The sequence below is a fragment of the Aquarana catesbeiana genome, linkage group LG03 (assembly GCF_042186555.1).
Source record: "Aquarana catesbeiana isolate 2022-GZ linkage group LG03, ASM4218655v1, whole genome shotgun sequence".
NCBI lineage: Eukaryota > Metazoa > Chordata > Amphibia > Anura > Ranidae > Aquarana > Aquarana catesbeiana.
Window position 1 is genome coordinate 419285002 of NC_133326.1, and position 15993 is coordinate 419300994.

A 15993-nucleotide genomic window follows, 5' to 3' on the forward strand; every position below is an offset into this window, starting at 1 on the left:
AACTTATTTTTTTTTCTCAAAAATGTTGGTCTTTTTTAGTTTGTTTAGCAAAAAATAAAAACCGCTGAGGTGATCAAATACCACCAAAAGAAAGCTCTATTTGTGGGAAGAAAATGATAAAAATTAGTTTGGGTACAGTGTTTTATGACTGCGCAATTGTCATTCAAAGTGCAACAGCACTGAAAGCTCAAAATTGTCATGGGCAGGAAGGGGCGAAAGTGTCTGGTATTGAAGTGGTTAAAGAAATGCTATTAAAAGTGCGTTTTTAAAGCAGCGGTTTTCCTGCCAGCAATCCGATGTCCAGAAAGACTTTTTTTGAACGTCCTATGTGCATGGAGCCTAACAATGTTTTAATGTAACATAATCCAGGTGACATTTCCCTTAACCTGTGCCAAAGAAACGGTAGGCTGCTTCCAAGATCTGGTACACATCCTGATTTAACCAATACAGGGCATTTTCACCCCCTTCCTGCCCAGGCCAATTTTCAGTTTTCAGCGCTGTCGCACTTTGAATGACAATTGTGCGGTCATGCAACACTGTACCCAAATTAAATTTTTATCATTTTTTCCCCCACAAATAGAGCTTTCTTTTGGTGGTATTTGATCACCTCTGCAGTTTTTATTTCTTGCGCTATAAAAAAAAGTGACAAGTTTGAAAAAAACACAATATTTTTTACTTTTTGCTATAATAAATATCCCAATTTTTAAAAAAACAAAAAAAATGTTTTCCTCAGTTTAGGCCGCTATGTATTCTTTTACATATTTTTGGTAAAAAAAAAATTGCAATACGTGTATATTGATTGGTTTGCGCAAAAGTTATAGCGTCTACAAAATAGGGGATAGATTTATGGCATTTTTATTATTATTTTTTTTTTACTAGTAATGGTGGCGATCTGTGATTTTTATCGTGGGTGGCTGTGACATTGCGGCAGACATATCGGACACTTTTGACACTATTTTGGGACCATTCACATTTATACAGCGATCAGTGCTATAAAAATGCACTGATTACTGTATAAATGTCACTGGCAGGGAAGGGGTTAACACTAAGGGGCGATCAAGGGGTTAACTGTGTTACCTAGGGAGTGATTCTAACTGTAGGGGGAGGGGACTCACAAGGGGAGGAAACCGATTGGTGTCCCTTTGTACTGGGAACACACAATCGGTCTCCTCTCTCCTGACAGGATGTGAATCTGTGTTTACACACACAGATCCACGTCCCTGCCCTGTTACCGGCAATTGTGGGTGCTCGCCCCCCTAGACGGCCGGGAAGCCGAGGACGTCATATGACGCCCGCCCAGAATGGGAGATCCCTCCTGCGGACATCATTTGACTATGGGGAAGGAAGTGGTTAAATAGCATTATCTTTATTTCATTTTAATGGACAGTTTCTTATTTATGATTTCCTTTATATCCTGGTAATTTTTTTTTAAATTTTCCTCTATATGTGGGGCAACTCCAGTTGCATTAATGGCCATTGTAATTTTCAACATCTAGAAAATTTAGACATTGATGGGCCAATTAATTTATCAAATGCAGGGACCAGATGCTCAAGGAGGGTGTCAGGGAAATGGCCGTCACAGAACTGGCAATGTTGCCCAGAACCAACATGGATGCCCACAGAGAGTTCTGAGATGTGAATGAGCGTGCACCGTGCATCAACGCGCACTCAATATGACGCGTGCGTGGCGGCGCGCAAGTGGCGTGACAGACGCTGGCGCCAGCGGCCCTATTTAAGCCAGCCATTAGCAGCAGAACATTGCTGGATTATCTCAGCTTTCCTGCGTGCCTTGTGATTCTGTTTCCTGATCTGTGGATTACTCGTTATTGACCCAGCTTGCCTTGACCTCGCTTCCTGAACTCCCGGTTTGACCTTTGGCTTGTATCTGGACTTTGCTTCTGTTCCTGATCTTCTGCTTTGACCCTCGGCTTGCATCTGGACTTTGCTTTGGTTCCTGTCTCCCGTGCATGACCTTGGCTTGCCCCTTTTTATGCTCCGGACTGACTTATCCTGTATGACCTCTGGCCTGGCTCCTGGTTTATCCACTTACCAGCAAGGGGAGCCCTCTTAGCATCTCAATCTCCATACCCGTACCTGACAGTATAATCCAGCCATGTCGGAGATCGACAGAGGTCCTTCCCCTATAGAAGCTGTGTATCAATAGGTCACTGCACTTACCCAAGCGGTGCAGAGACAAGATGCCTATGTTCAGCTGGAGAGTCATCTGCAACATTTACGTGTCTCCTGATCCGAGACCCTCCTCAGCCAGCGCTTCTTCTGCTGTCCCACCTCAGGAGCAGACCACCTCCACCCACACAGTGCTGATCCTGCCTGCTGAACCACTGTGCCGACCCCTGAACGGTTCTCGGGGGACCGAAGAAAGTGCCGACCCCTGAACGGTTCTCGGGGGACTGAAGAAACTTTGGGGCCTTTAAAAATGCCTGTCTGCTATACCTGGCTCTCCAACCAAGAACTTTCTCCCTAGATAACATAAAAGTGTGATTCATTATATCCTTACTCCTGGACGATCCCCAGGCCTGGGCCCACAGACTGTTGGAACAAAAGAGTCCCTTCATTGACTCTGTTGACACTTTCTTTTGGGCTATGGCCCAGTTATACGATGACCCCCAACGTATGGCTATGGCCAAAAACGCCCTGCAGCAGGGGCAGCGCCCCGGAGAAGATTACACAGTGGTACTTCCACACATGGGCTGCAGATACATGCTGGAATCAAGCTGCCCTAAGGTACCAATATCGGTTGGGGTTGTCTGAGTCCCTCAAGGATGAGCTAGCCAGAGTAGCAATCCCGGATACTTTAGAGGGCTTCATCCAGTTAGCCATACAGCTGGACAGACGCTTATGAGAACAATGTTCCGAGAGATCCCAGACCTTCCAACCAACCCGAATGTTGCCTGAAGCTTCTTTTCCTCAGGCACCCGGTTCCTCCAGCTTTTCTGTGTCTGAAGTCAAGCCCAGGCAGATCGGCCTGGTCCACCCTGCCCTTTCGCCAGAAGAAAAGCTCCATCACCGACGAGCGAACCTTTGTTTTTACTGTGGAGGTAATGGACATTTCTTGTGAAATTGCCACATCAGGCCAAGGAAGCCATCCTATCGGCCCCCAATGTCCTGTCAGGTATCAGGATTCACCTCATCTCACCTTGTTCTCCCTGTTTCTCTACTGGTGGCGGAAGAGGGGATCCGGCTCCCAGCTGTCATTGACTCTGGGGCCTGTAGCTGCTTCCTAGACATTACCTTAGCCAAAAGTCTTGGAATTCCCCTTGTTACCAAGAAGCTTATTGTCAGCAGCATTGCCTTGCCTCTCTTCCTAAAGACTGTACCAGCTGTCTGACCCTACAACCTGTTTCTAGTACTAATCTACATATACCCTCTGCCTACCAAGAATTTCTGGATGTATTCAACAAGAAAGGAGCTGACTCCCTTACACCTCATCGTCCCTGCGACTGCCCTATTGAATTGCTTCCAGGCTCCGAAATTCCATTTGGTCGTATCTTTCCTCTATCAGAAACTGAACTTGAGACTTTACGACAATATATCGACGAAAACCTGGAAAAGGGGTTTATTTGCCCTTCTTCGACCCCCACAGGTGCTGGCATTTTCTTTGTCAAAAAAAAGAATAAATCATTAAGACCTTGTGTAGATTACAGAGAGTTAAATAAAATTACCATCAAAAATTGCTACCCACTTCCTCTCATCCAGGAGCTTTTCCAACGATTACGTTCTTCTCAAGTCTTCTCTAAACTGGACTTATGGGGTGCTTATAATCTGGTTCACATTCGTGAGGGGGATGAGTGGAAGACGGCATTCTGAACACGTTTTGAACACTTTGAATATTTGGTGATTGACTCTGTAACGCCCCAGCCACGTTCCATCACTTTGTGAACGATATTTTTCAAGACTATCTAGATAACTGCATCATTGTGTATCTGGACGATATCCTTGTTTTCTCAGCCACCCTGGAAATCCATAGAGTCCACATGAAGAAGGTACTAGCTATCCTAAGAAAGCATGGATTATACGTAAAAGCTGAAAAATGCGCCTTTGCGAAGGGGTCAATTCAGTTCCTGGGACTTGTCATCTCTACTAAGGGAGTGGCCATAGATCCCCAAAAAGTGAAAGCGATCCGGCCCCTTCAGACAAGAAGTGTTTTCAAAGATTTGTCGGTTTTTTAAATTTCCGCAGAAGATTAATTAAGAACTTTTCGGCCATTATAGCACCCATTACTCAACTAATCCGTTTGCATTCCAGATTCCAGTGGTCCCCGGAGGCTCACACAGCCTTTGACAGACTCAAAGCTGGATTTGTTTCAGCACCAGCTCTTCAGCATCCTGACCCTGCATTGCCCTATGTTCTGGAAGTCGACGCATCGGAAGTGGCCACAGGGGCTGTTCTTTCCCAGCGACAGGGCCCCAAATCATTGCTACATCCTGTAGCCTTCTCTTCATGGAAGATGACTCAACCACAAAAGAACTATGATGTCGGAGATCAGGAGCTTTTGGCCATTAAGACAGCTTTGGAAGAATGGGGATACTTGCTCGAAGGAGCAGCACATCCCATCATGATCTTTACTGATCACAAAAACCTAGAGTATCTAAGGACTGCCAGACTTCTGAAACTGTGTCAAGCACGGTGGGCATTATTCTTTTCAAGATTTAATTTCCATATTACTTAACGCCCTGGATCCAAGAATGGAAAAGCTGATGCCCGGTCTGGGATGTTCCCAGACACCCCAGAAGAAATCACTCTTGTATATTGTACAAGCCTCTCTCCAATGCACAGAGCCAGGAATTTCAGCCCTAAGGAATCATGAAGGGTTCCTGTGGCATCAGAGCAAATTTTTGTCCCCCAAGAAGTCAGATTGCAAACTTTGAAAAAATGATCACCTACTGGCTGGGCATTTCGGGGTTCGGAAGACGATCGACCTTGTCCAGTGATACCTGTGGTGGCCTTCCCTAAAATCAGATTGCAAGAAGTACGTAAACTCATGTCTAATTTGCCAACGCAACAAAGGTTCCAATACCAAGTCTTGGGGTCTGTTAAGGCCCTTGCCAGTCCCAGAGAAACCCTGGAGAAATATCTCCAGGACTTTATAGTTGATCTCCCTCCATCAGAAAATTTCACAACGATCTTGGTGGTAGTGGACCAACTATCAAAAATGGCTCACTTCCTACCCATGCTTGGTACACCTTCCGCCATGGACAAGGCAAAAATCTTTATCAAAGAAATAGTCAGATTACATGGACGACCTGATAATATTGCCTCTGATAGAAGGGTAAAATTCACCTCTGGTTTCTGGAGGAACCTTTGCAATATCCTGTCAATTGAGGTATGTCTCTCTTCTGCTTTTCATCCTCAGAGTAACGGCCAGATGGAGAGGACAAACCAAACCTTGCAGCAATATCTGCGATGCTTCTGCTCATTCTCCCAAGATGACTGGGCCTCCTTGCTGCCTTGCACTGAGTTTGCATACAACTCCTTACATACGGCCACCAATCAGTCACCCTTCTGGGCGAACTATGGCTTTCACCCTTCCTTCCTACCCAACACCATTCCTGAATGTCCTGTGCCAGCTGTTCAAGACAGAATGAGCTTTTTTCAAACAAATTACCAAGTCCTCCAAGAAACCATGCGAAAGGCTCAGGAAGACTTCAAGAGGCAATGTGACAAGAAAAGGAAAAGGAACCCCATCTACAAGGTGGGAGACAAGGTATGGCTGTCCTCTATTAACCTCAAACTCTCTTGTCCTTCCAGGAAGTTAGGTCCAAGGTTTGTGGGTCCATTCAAGATTAAAAGGGAAGTGAACCCCATGGCTTTTGAACTTGTTTTACCTGCCTGCTACAAGATCCATCTGGTGTTACAAGTCTCTCTATTGAAACCAGCCGTGCCAAGCCCATTCCCAGGGAGAGAAGAGTTGCCACCTCCACCAGTTACTATAGGTAACGACACAGAATATGAAGTGGAAGCCATCCTGGACTGTCGGAGAAGAGGTAGGCAAACTCAATTTCTTGTTAAGTGGAAGGGGTATTCTTCAGAAGAAAATTCCTGGGAACCGGCAGACAGCATGCATGCTCCTAGACTGTTGTAGAAATTCCACAACAGGTAGCAGAGAGATGGTCCAGTTTGGACATCTGGAGGCTGCCCCTTGGAGGGGGCACTGTCAGGGACATGGCATCGCAGAACTGGCAATGTTGCCAGGAACCATCATGGATGCCCACAGAGAGTTCTGAGACATGAAGGAGCACGCCCTGCTCATCAGCATGCACTGGCGCACACAGGCGCGTGCGCAATATGACACGTGCACGGTGGCGCGCAAGTGGCGTGACAGACGCTGGTGCCAACGGCCCAATTTAAGCCAGCCATTAGCAACAGAACATTGCTGGATTATCTCAGCTTTCCTATGTGCTTTGTGATTCTTTTTCCTGATCTGTGGATTACCCGTTATTGACCCAGCTTGCCTTGACCTCTCTTCCTGATCTCCCGGTTTGACCCTTGGCTTGTATCTGGACTTTGCTTCTGTTCCTGATCTCCCAGTTTGAACCTTCGGCTTGCATCTGGACTTTGCTTCGGTTCCTGTGTCTCGTGTATGACCTTAGCTTGTCCCTGTTTATGCTCCGGACTGACTTATCCTGTATGACCTCTGGCCTGGCTCCTGGTTTCTCCACTTACCAAACACAGCAAGTTCAGCTATTGCTTTCAGCCTGCTACAGTCATCCCTCAGTGGTCAGCTCACCTGACTTCAAGCAAGCACCTGGCAAACTGTGGTTTTTTGAGCACCGCGTTTCCTGCCCCCAACTCCGCTGCACTTAGTCGCAAGGGGAGCCCTCTTAGCATCTCGATCTCCATACACGTACCTGACAGAGGGTTAGATTTTCACAATGTGTAAATTTTACATTTCCTAACAGACTTCATGGAAGCATATGTTTAGGTAGCTCCACCCTCACTCCTGGGATAAAAAGGGGAAGGGGGGAAGAGGAAGGGGAAGGGGCTAGCTCAAATGTATAGAGAGGTGAGTGAAAAAATAAAAAAATAATATATTTAAAAAAATATAATAAGCATGAGGGCTAGTATCATACTAACACATGAAAAATATTGTAAATACTGAAACAAAAGAAAAGAAAGTTCTCAGTGCAAAAGGGCTAGTATCATACTAGCACATATGTGGTAACTCAGCAAATTCTTATTAGTGACTCCAAGTGAATAAATAAATGGTGAACAGTCCCACCACCTTGTAGTACAAAGTGCTCAAACAATGAGTCATCAGTTCCAAAAAGGCAAGTCCACAAGCCACAGGAAAGGGAAAAAAAGTCTTCAGTGGGGACACCTCTGTGCTTGCAAGCGGCTCACCTTACTGCTGCAAGACAACAGCTTGTAATCCAATAACAAATCACCAGCAGGCAAGGGTCCCATCCAGTAGATCAGGCGACTCGGGTGGTGGGTGTGCAGGATGGTATATAAAAAACATAAGCAGACAGTATATAGTATAACTCCGTGGCGGCCAGAGTGGAAAAAGGGACAGGACACAGAAGGGGGATGCACTCACTTTTGAAAAATGAGTGTGGGCGTCAATCCAACGAACGCCGAGTTCGTATACCTCCAAAGGGTGTCTTCAAACCGTCCCCATTTCCTCAATGCTCGTCACAATGGGATGAATATATGTGGAGTGTTGGAAGAGAGTGCACATAGCGTGATCCCGTATATAAATCAGTTTATTAGGTTAAAAACAACATAGTACACTTACATTTAGCAGAAGGCTATAGTAAAAAAAAACATGTATCGTCACGTCACATGACTTCATCAGAGGAACTTCCTATGATGAAGTCTCGTGACGATACGCGTCAGGATTGGCGCACGGGAACTGTCACAGACTGACGATAGGATACGAGCTCGGTGCTCATGGATGTTTTTTACTATAGCCTTCTGCTAAATGTAAGTGTACTATGTTGTTTTTAACCTAATAAACTGATTTATATACGGGATCACGCTATGTGCACTCTCTTCCAACACTCCACATATATTCATCCCATTGTGACGAGCATTGAGGAAATGGGGACGGTTTGAAGACACTCTTTTGAGGTATACGAACTCAGCGTTTGTTGGATTGACGCCCACACTAATTTTCAAAAGTGAGTGCATCCCCCTTCTGTGTCCTGTCCCTTTTTCCACTCTGGCTGCCACGGAGTTATACTATATACTGTCTGCTTATGTTTTTATATACCATCCTGCACACCCACCACCCAAATCGCCTGAACTACTGGATGGGACCCTTGCCTGCTGGTGATTTGTTATTGGATTACAAGCTGTTGTCTTGCAGCAGTAAGGTGAGCCACTTGCAAGCACAGAGGTGTCCCCACTGAAGACTTTTTTTCCCTTTCCTGTGGCTTGTGGACTTGCCTTTTTCGAACTGATGACTCATTGTTTGAGCACTTTGTACTACAAGGTGGTTGGACTGTTCACTATTTATTTTTTATTTTTTTTTTCTAAAAATATGGAACGCTTCACGAATTTGCGTGTCATCCTTGCGCAGGGGCCATGCTAATCTTCTCTGTATCGTTCCAATTTTAGTATATGTGCTGCCGAAGCAAGCACTGTTCACTATTTATTTATTCACTTGGAGTCACTAATAAGAATTTGCTGAGTTACCACATATGTGCTAGTATGATACTAGCCCTTTTGCACTGAGATTCCCTTTTTTTTTTTTTTTTCGTTTCAGTATTTACAATATTTTTTATGTGCTAGTATGATACTAGCCCTCATGCACATGGACTTTTTTTGATTTATATATTTTTATTTGGTTCAATATATATATATATATTTTTTTTTTTTGTACCCACACTGTATTTGTCACTCATTTTATAGCTTTTTATATGTTTTAGGCAATTTTGTTTCCTCATTCTATTCGGATTTAGTGCCCATGAGACCGCACTTTATTACATTATACTGTTATATTTTGTATAATTTTTTCATTTTGCCTTTTTGGAACTGATGACTCATTGTTTGAGCACTTTGTACTACTAGGTGGTGGGATTGTTCACCGTTTATTTATTTACTTGGAGTCACCAATAAGTATTTGCTGAGTTACCACATATGTGCTAGTATGATACTAGCCCTTTTGCACTGAGATTTTTCTTCTAATAAGTATTTGCTGAGTTACCACATATGTGCTAGTATGATACTAGCCCTTTTGCACTGAGAACTTTCTTTTCTTTTGTTTCAGTATTTACAATATTTTTTATGTGCTAGTATGATACTAGCCCTCATGCTTATTATATATTTTTTTTTTTTTCACTCACCTCTCTATACATTTGAGCTAGCCCCTTTCCCTTCCTCTTCCCCCCTTCCCCTTTTTATCACAGCGCAATCACCACTCACTTTATTCATACCACTTTTGTCTGTTTGGATCAGCCATTTAGGTGTTGCAGCAGTGCCCCTTAGCATAGGTATTTCTGACAGCGCAGGAGTTTCTTCATCATTTATCCACCCTCACTCCTACCCCATAGGACTCAACGCCCATACATTTTTAGACTGAAATGTAAGCTGTAAGGTTCTCTGTTGGCTAAGCACTATAATTAAAGCCTTACCTTTTTTTTGGCATCCTCGCCCTTGTTCTTTTGGTTAGTTAGTTTCCAAACATATGCTGCCATAGAGTCTGTCAGGAAAATGAAAAAATTACTATCAAATACTTTTTCCTTTCTTGATGGATTTCATGGCAGCAGGAGTCCTCTCTCAGTGTCATGAGTATGGTAGTTACAGAACATGGCCTCTCGCTCAGCCTCAAAATTTATGGGAGTGGGGCCCTATGGGGTAGTAGCGAGGGCGGAGCTACTCAAACGTATGCTGCCATGGAGTCCATCAGGAAAGGAAAATTATTATGGTAAGTATTTGATAGGAAATTTTCTGATTTCTTTGCCGGCCATCGGCTCTTTTTAGTTTCCTTTTTTTTTTCTTTTTTTTTTTTTTTTTTTTGGCATTACACATGTTTCAGCAAAATTGTCATTGCTGTGATTCTTCCATGTTTTCTTAAGTGATTTACTTTACCATTGCCTTCACTACTGTTACAAGTGTCTTTAAATGGTTTGTACATCTTGTCCACATCTTCAATTTCAGTGCTGTTGTCCATTTGTTGCATTGTATTGTATTTTATTGTAGTGCATGTGCATGTGGGTGATTACTTTCTTCTATCTTGCTATTTGGGTTGTTGCAGGTCACTTAACTTGTCACTACCACATAGATTGCTTACAGTAGCTTTTTCAAAAATATATATAAAAAAAATAGATTTATATTGTCATATTTTTACTTCATACAACCGTGAGTGTCACTAACCTTTTTTTTATTTTTTGCAGATGATCCTGTTGACGCACCGCTGACGATTCTTGAGGAAGGACTTTTTTTTTTCCATGCTATTGCTCCACTGAAAACATAAAGGAACTGAAAAATGTTTACTTATTCAACACAAATATTACATTTTTTTTTCTTTTGTAAGCTTTCTATTATATTTATTTGTGATGTTTTCTGGTGAGATATTTCTGGTGTTTTTCCTGTTTCAACCATCAGGGGATATTTTACCTTTGCAACCTATCCCCAAAAAAAAAAAAATGTCACGTTTAATTATGACAGGATTCCAAATAGTTACACTACACTATAAAATGTGTAATACCTACCTCAGTTGAATTTCTTTGTGATGTGCCCCTTATTTATTTTGTTCCAAATCTGGAGGTTGTCTAAACCATCAAAAAATATCAAATTTATCACATACAAGGAATACAAATCATTTATTTATTTATTGTAAATTAGTAATATTTTATTAACTCATCTCTTTTCATGAATATCTCTGGAGTATATCTTGACCTTTTCCAGTGTCATTTTATGTTTGTTTTTGAGATGTCTTTTTGACTATATGGTGCAATAAAGCAAAATGGAGCAATCTTTAAATTATTGTTGACCACTAGGTGAAGGAAAAAATATATACAAATACATACAGAGAGAGAGAGGGAGAATAGAGAGACAGCAAAAGAAGAAAGAAAAAGATGAAAAAAAGGAGAGCGAGAGACGGAGTATGCATAGGCGTGCGCAGGGGGTGTGTCAGGTGTGCAGATTTCCCCCCCTGTTGTGCCCCCCAAATCCCCCCCCCCCCCGCAGTGCTGGCTTCCCTACTCTCCTCTCCCCTTGGCTACTGTGTGGGATGTTTCAGGATGGAGAGCAGGGGAACAGGCTAATCAATATGTCATTTTCTGGCCCCTTCTTTTTCTAAATGAACACGGTGAACACACTCACTGTGTTCAATCATAAGCATAGTAAACTGTGTGTTTGAAGTATTTCAGCTTTAGTTTGCGAATGAACAGAAATCCGCTAAGCACAGAGCGCTTCCCATTCATTCACTGTCCACTGCAGCTGAGGCTGCAGAGAATAGGCTTCTTTGGCTTGTTTTCTGGCAGCTTCCTTCCGGTGCTGGAGGATGGCTTACCCTGGATCAGGGCTCCAGCATAGGTCCGGGTCCTCTTGGGGCAGTGTCTGAAGACATGCTCTGCCAGTCCGCAAAGGTTGCAGGCTTTGGACCTCGGACAGTCCTTGGTCTTGTGGCCTGAAACCCTACAGAACCTGCAAGAAAGCTCTGTACAATCCTTACCTATGTGTCCCGGATGGCCACATCTGTTACAGTTGTGGGACATGCCGGGGTAGAAAAGGATTCCTGCGGATGATCCCAGGGAAAAGCACGGCTGCAGGTGCTGAATGTCCCCCGAAGGGTCTTTCCTAAGTTTGCAAAGCACAGACCACTTACCTATCCAGAAGCCGTTGACATCGAGGATTCGGACTGGGTCCTTTACCACGATGCAAAACCTCTGGTGTATAAACCCTTCCCTGCCAGTGACATTTACACAGTAATCAGTGCATTCTTATAGCACTGATCGCTGTATAAATGCCAATGGTCCCAAAATAGTGTCAAAAGTGTCCAATCTGTCCGCCGCAATGTCGCTATCATGATAAAAATCGCAGATCGCTACCATTACTAATAAAAAAAAAAAAAAATAATAAAAATGCCATAAATCTATCCCCAATTTTGTAGACGCCAGTGGCGGAATTATAGGGGTCACTGAGATCGCCATGGCGACCGGGCCCCTTGCTGCAGGGGGCCCTTGAGGGCCCCCTGTACTCTTCGATAGGAGGAACGGCAGGGGCGGCTAAGACCGGGCTCCCCGAGCATCAGCCGAACTGTAATCGGCACGGACTGTGCAGGGAGCTCATCAAAGTGAAAGCACAGTGTGTGCTGTGCTCTTTGTCTCCCCCTACAGTGCAGTACCCTGCAGAAAGAGCTATGGTAAAGGTCTGACTTTTTTTTTATAAGACTATCTATCTACTGTGTTTTATATGTGTGTATGTGGGTGTGCATATATGTATGTGAGTGTGCATGTATGCAAGTGTGTATGTATGTATGTGAGTGTGCATGTTTGTATGTATGTGAGTGTGCATGTATGTATGTGAGTGTGCATGTATTTATCAGTGGCGGTGCGTCCATAAGGTAACACAGGCGCCGCCCCCTCTCTCCAGCCACCCCCTCCCTCTATGACCAATGGATAGATTCATGTATAGCATGAATCTATCCATGGCCACCTCTGCCACCCCCATATTTAGGTGTCCAGCCCCTTTTCGGGCGCCGGGCGCCTGAATTACAGCGGCGGGGGATGTTTTTGAAGCACCTGATTAGAGCCATAGGCTATAATAGGCTTCAAAATAGGTGAACTGCGAGTGCCATGCTTGGCGCTCACAGTGCACCCAGGTGTGTTAGAAAAACGAATTAATATTCACTTTCCTAACACTGAACCCCCTCTCCACCAATCAGGTGTGCGGGTCTGTTACCCATTACCTGATTGGCTGAAACGATAGGCGCGGCTTTTGGACGCCTATCAGGAGAAGAGAACGAGAGATGAGGATGGCAGGAGATGCATGGAGGACCCTGCTCGTGGCCGTCACCCGCTGCCCCACCGAGACAGGGTAAGTGCCGGGCAGACGGCGAGCGGGCGGAGGGGGGATTCACAGTGGCAGCATTCAATGGCACAGTTGCAGCATTCGATGGCACACTGGCAGCCCTAAAAATTTTGAGCACCAGCCGCCACTGTTTTATATGTGCGTGCATATGTGCATTTATATATATATATATATATATATATATATATATGTATGTGTGTGTGTGTGTTTACATGTATGCATGCACATTTTAGGTATACGCTTTTAATCCTGACCCCCTATATGTGTACAATCAGAACCGATTTTTTTATTTGTTCATAGTACCAGCAAATAAATGCTGTTCCTCCGAAGAGCGATCCATGCTCAGATCGCTTTTCAGAGGCATTTGACAGCTGGTAAAGAGATAATATGTTACCTACTGACCGCCTGTTTTAACCCCTTAAATGCATCATCATTATGCTGCAACTGCATGCAATGCACACAGTTGCAGATTGGTTGCAGTGCAGCCCCATTCACCTAAGGGTGTACTTCAAGGGTGCCCTGACTGGAAAAAGATTGAGAAATACCGACATAGAGGAACCCATATGTTTTCCTCCTGCAGCCGCTGAGTGCCTGTGGGAGGGAGAGGAGGAGAAGCAGGGGGAAATGGAGAAATCAGTTCCTTTATATGCAGCCACCCACTTGTGCCCGGGCCTTGGTGTTCCGCCATCAGGCTCGGAGGAAAGAGCCCTGTCCGGGGGTCAGGGGGGCCCTCCATGGTTTCTTGCATCGGGGGCCTGAAGGTTCTGGTTACGCCACTGGTAGACGCGATAACTTTTGCGCAAACCAATCACTATAAACTTATTGCGATTTTTTTTTTTTTTTTTACCAAAAATATGTAGAAGACTACATATTGCCTATATTTTTTTGAGCTATTTATTTATAGCAAAAAGTAAAAAATATTGCTTCTTTTTTCAAAATTGTCACTTTTTTTGTTTATAGCGCAAAAAAAACCTGCAGAGGTGATCAAATACCACCAAAAGAAAGCTCTATTTGTGGGAAAAAAAGGACGTAAATTTTGTTTGGCTACAAAGTCGCACGACCGCGCAATTGTCAGTTAAAGTAACGCAGTGCCGTATCGCAAAAAAAAAAAGGCTGAAGTGGTTAAGAGAGCCATCAGTCATTTTCAATATTATGATATCTAAAAATTAAATACATATAAAAAGAATTGGAAAGTGAATCTTTAATTGAAAAAAATCACATTCAGTACAATCACATTGTACAAGTTAACCACTTCAGCCCCGGAAGGTTTTACCCCCTTCCTGACCAGAGCACTTTTTACAATTCGGCACTGTGTCGCTTTAACTGCTAATTGCGCGGTCATGCAATGCTGTACCCAAACGAAATTTGCGTCCTTTTCTTCCCACAAATAGAGCTTTCTTTTGAGGGTATTTGATCACCTCTGCCGTTTTTATTTTTTGCGCTATAAACGGAAAAAGACCGAAAATTTTGAAAAAAAATGATATTTTCTACTTTTTGTTATAAAAAAAATCCAATAAACTCAATTTTAGTCATACATTTTAGGCCAAAATGTATTCGGCCACATGTCTTTGGTAAAAAAAATGTCAATAAGCGTATATTTATTGGTTTGCGCAAAAGTTATAGCGTCTACAAACTAGGGTACATTTTCTGGAATTTGCACAGCTTTTAGTTTATGACTGCCTATGTCATTTCTTGAGGTGCTAAAATGGCAGGGCAGTACAACCCCCCCCCCCCCCCCAAATGACCCCATTTTGGAAAGTAGACACCCCAAGGAAATTGCTGAGAGGCATGTTGAGCCCATTGAATATTTTTTTTTTTTGTCCCAAGTGATTGAATAATGACAAAAAAAAAAAAAAATTTACAAAAAGTTGTCACTAAATGATATATTGCTCACACAGGCCATGGGCATATGTGGAATTGCACCCCAAAATACATTCAGCTGCTTCTCCTGAGTACGGGGATACCACATGTGTGGGACTTTTTGGGAGCCTAGCCGCGTACGGGGCCCCAAAAACCAAGCACCGCCTTCAGGATTTCTAAGGGCATAAATTTTTGATTTCACTCCTCGCTGCCTATCACAGTTTTGAAGGCCATAAAATGCCATGATGGCACAAACCCCCCCCAAATGACCCCATTTTGGAAAGTAGACACCCCAAGCTATTTGCTAAGAGGCATGGTGAGTATTTTGCAGCTCTCATTTGTTTTTGAAAATGAAGAAAGACCAGAAAAAATTTTTTTTTTTTTTCTTTTTTCAATTTTCAAAACTTTGTGACAAAAAGTGAGGTCTGCAAAATACTCACTATACCTCTCAGCAAATAGCTTGGGGGTCTACTTTCCAAAATGGGGTCATTTGGGGGGGTTTTGTGCCACCTGGGCATTCCATGGCCTCCGAAACTGTGATAGGCAGTGAAGAGTGAATTCAAAAATTTACGCCCTTAGAAAGCCTGAAGGCGGTGCTTGGTTTTCGGGGTCCCGTGCGCGGCTAGGCTCCCAAAAAGTCCCACACATGTGGTATCCCCATACTCAGGAGAAGCAACAGAATTTATTTTGGGGTGTAATTTCACATATCCCCATGGCATGTTTGAGCAATATATCATTTAGTGACAACTTTGTGCAAAAAAAAAAAAAAAAAAAATTTGTCTCTTTCCTGCAACTTGTGTCACAATATAAAATATTCCATGGACTCGGCATGCCTCTCAGCAAATAGCTTGGGGTGTCTACTTTCCAAAATGGGGTCATTTGGGGGGGTTTTGAACTGTCTTGGCATTTTATGCACAACATTTAGAAGCTTATGTCACACATCACCCACTCTTCTAACCACTTGAATACAAAGCCCTTTCTGACACTTTTTGATTACATGAAAAAATTATTTTTTTTTTGCAAGAAAATTACTTTGAACCCCCAAACATTATATATTTTTTTAAAGCAAATGCCCTACAGATTAAAAAGGTGGGTGTTTAATTTTTTTTTCTTCACACAGTATTTGCGCAGCGA

At 43.4% G+C, this 15993-nt stretch overlaps 1 non-coding gene across 1 annotated transcript; it reads right to left on the minus strand.

Moving 5' to 3' along the window:
- Positions 1-8497: 8497 nt before the first annotated feature.
- Positions 8498-8604, minus strand: LOC141135726 (U6 spliceosomal RNA). Its single transcript, XR_012243585.1, has one exon. It is a non-coding gene; the product is annotated as a U6 spliceosomal RNA (small nuclear RNA).
- Between the last annotated feature and the right edge of the window lie 7389 nt (positions 8605-15993).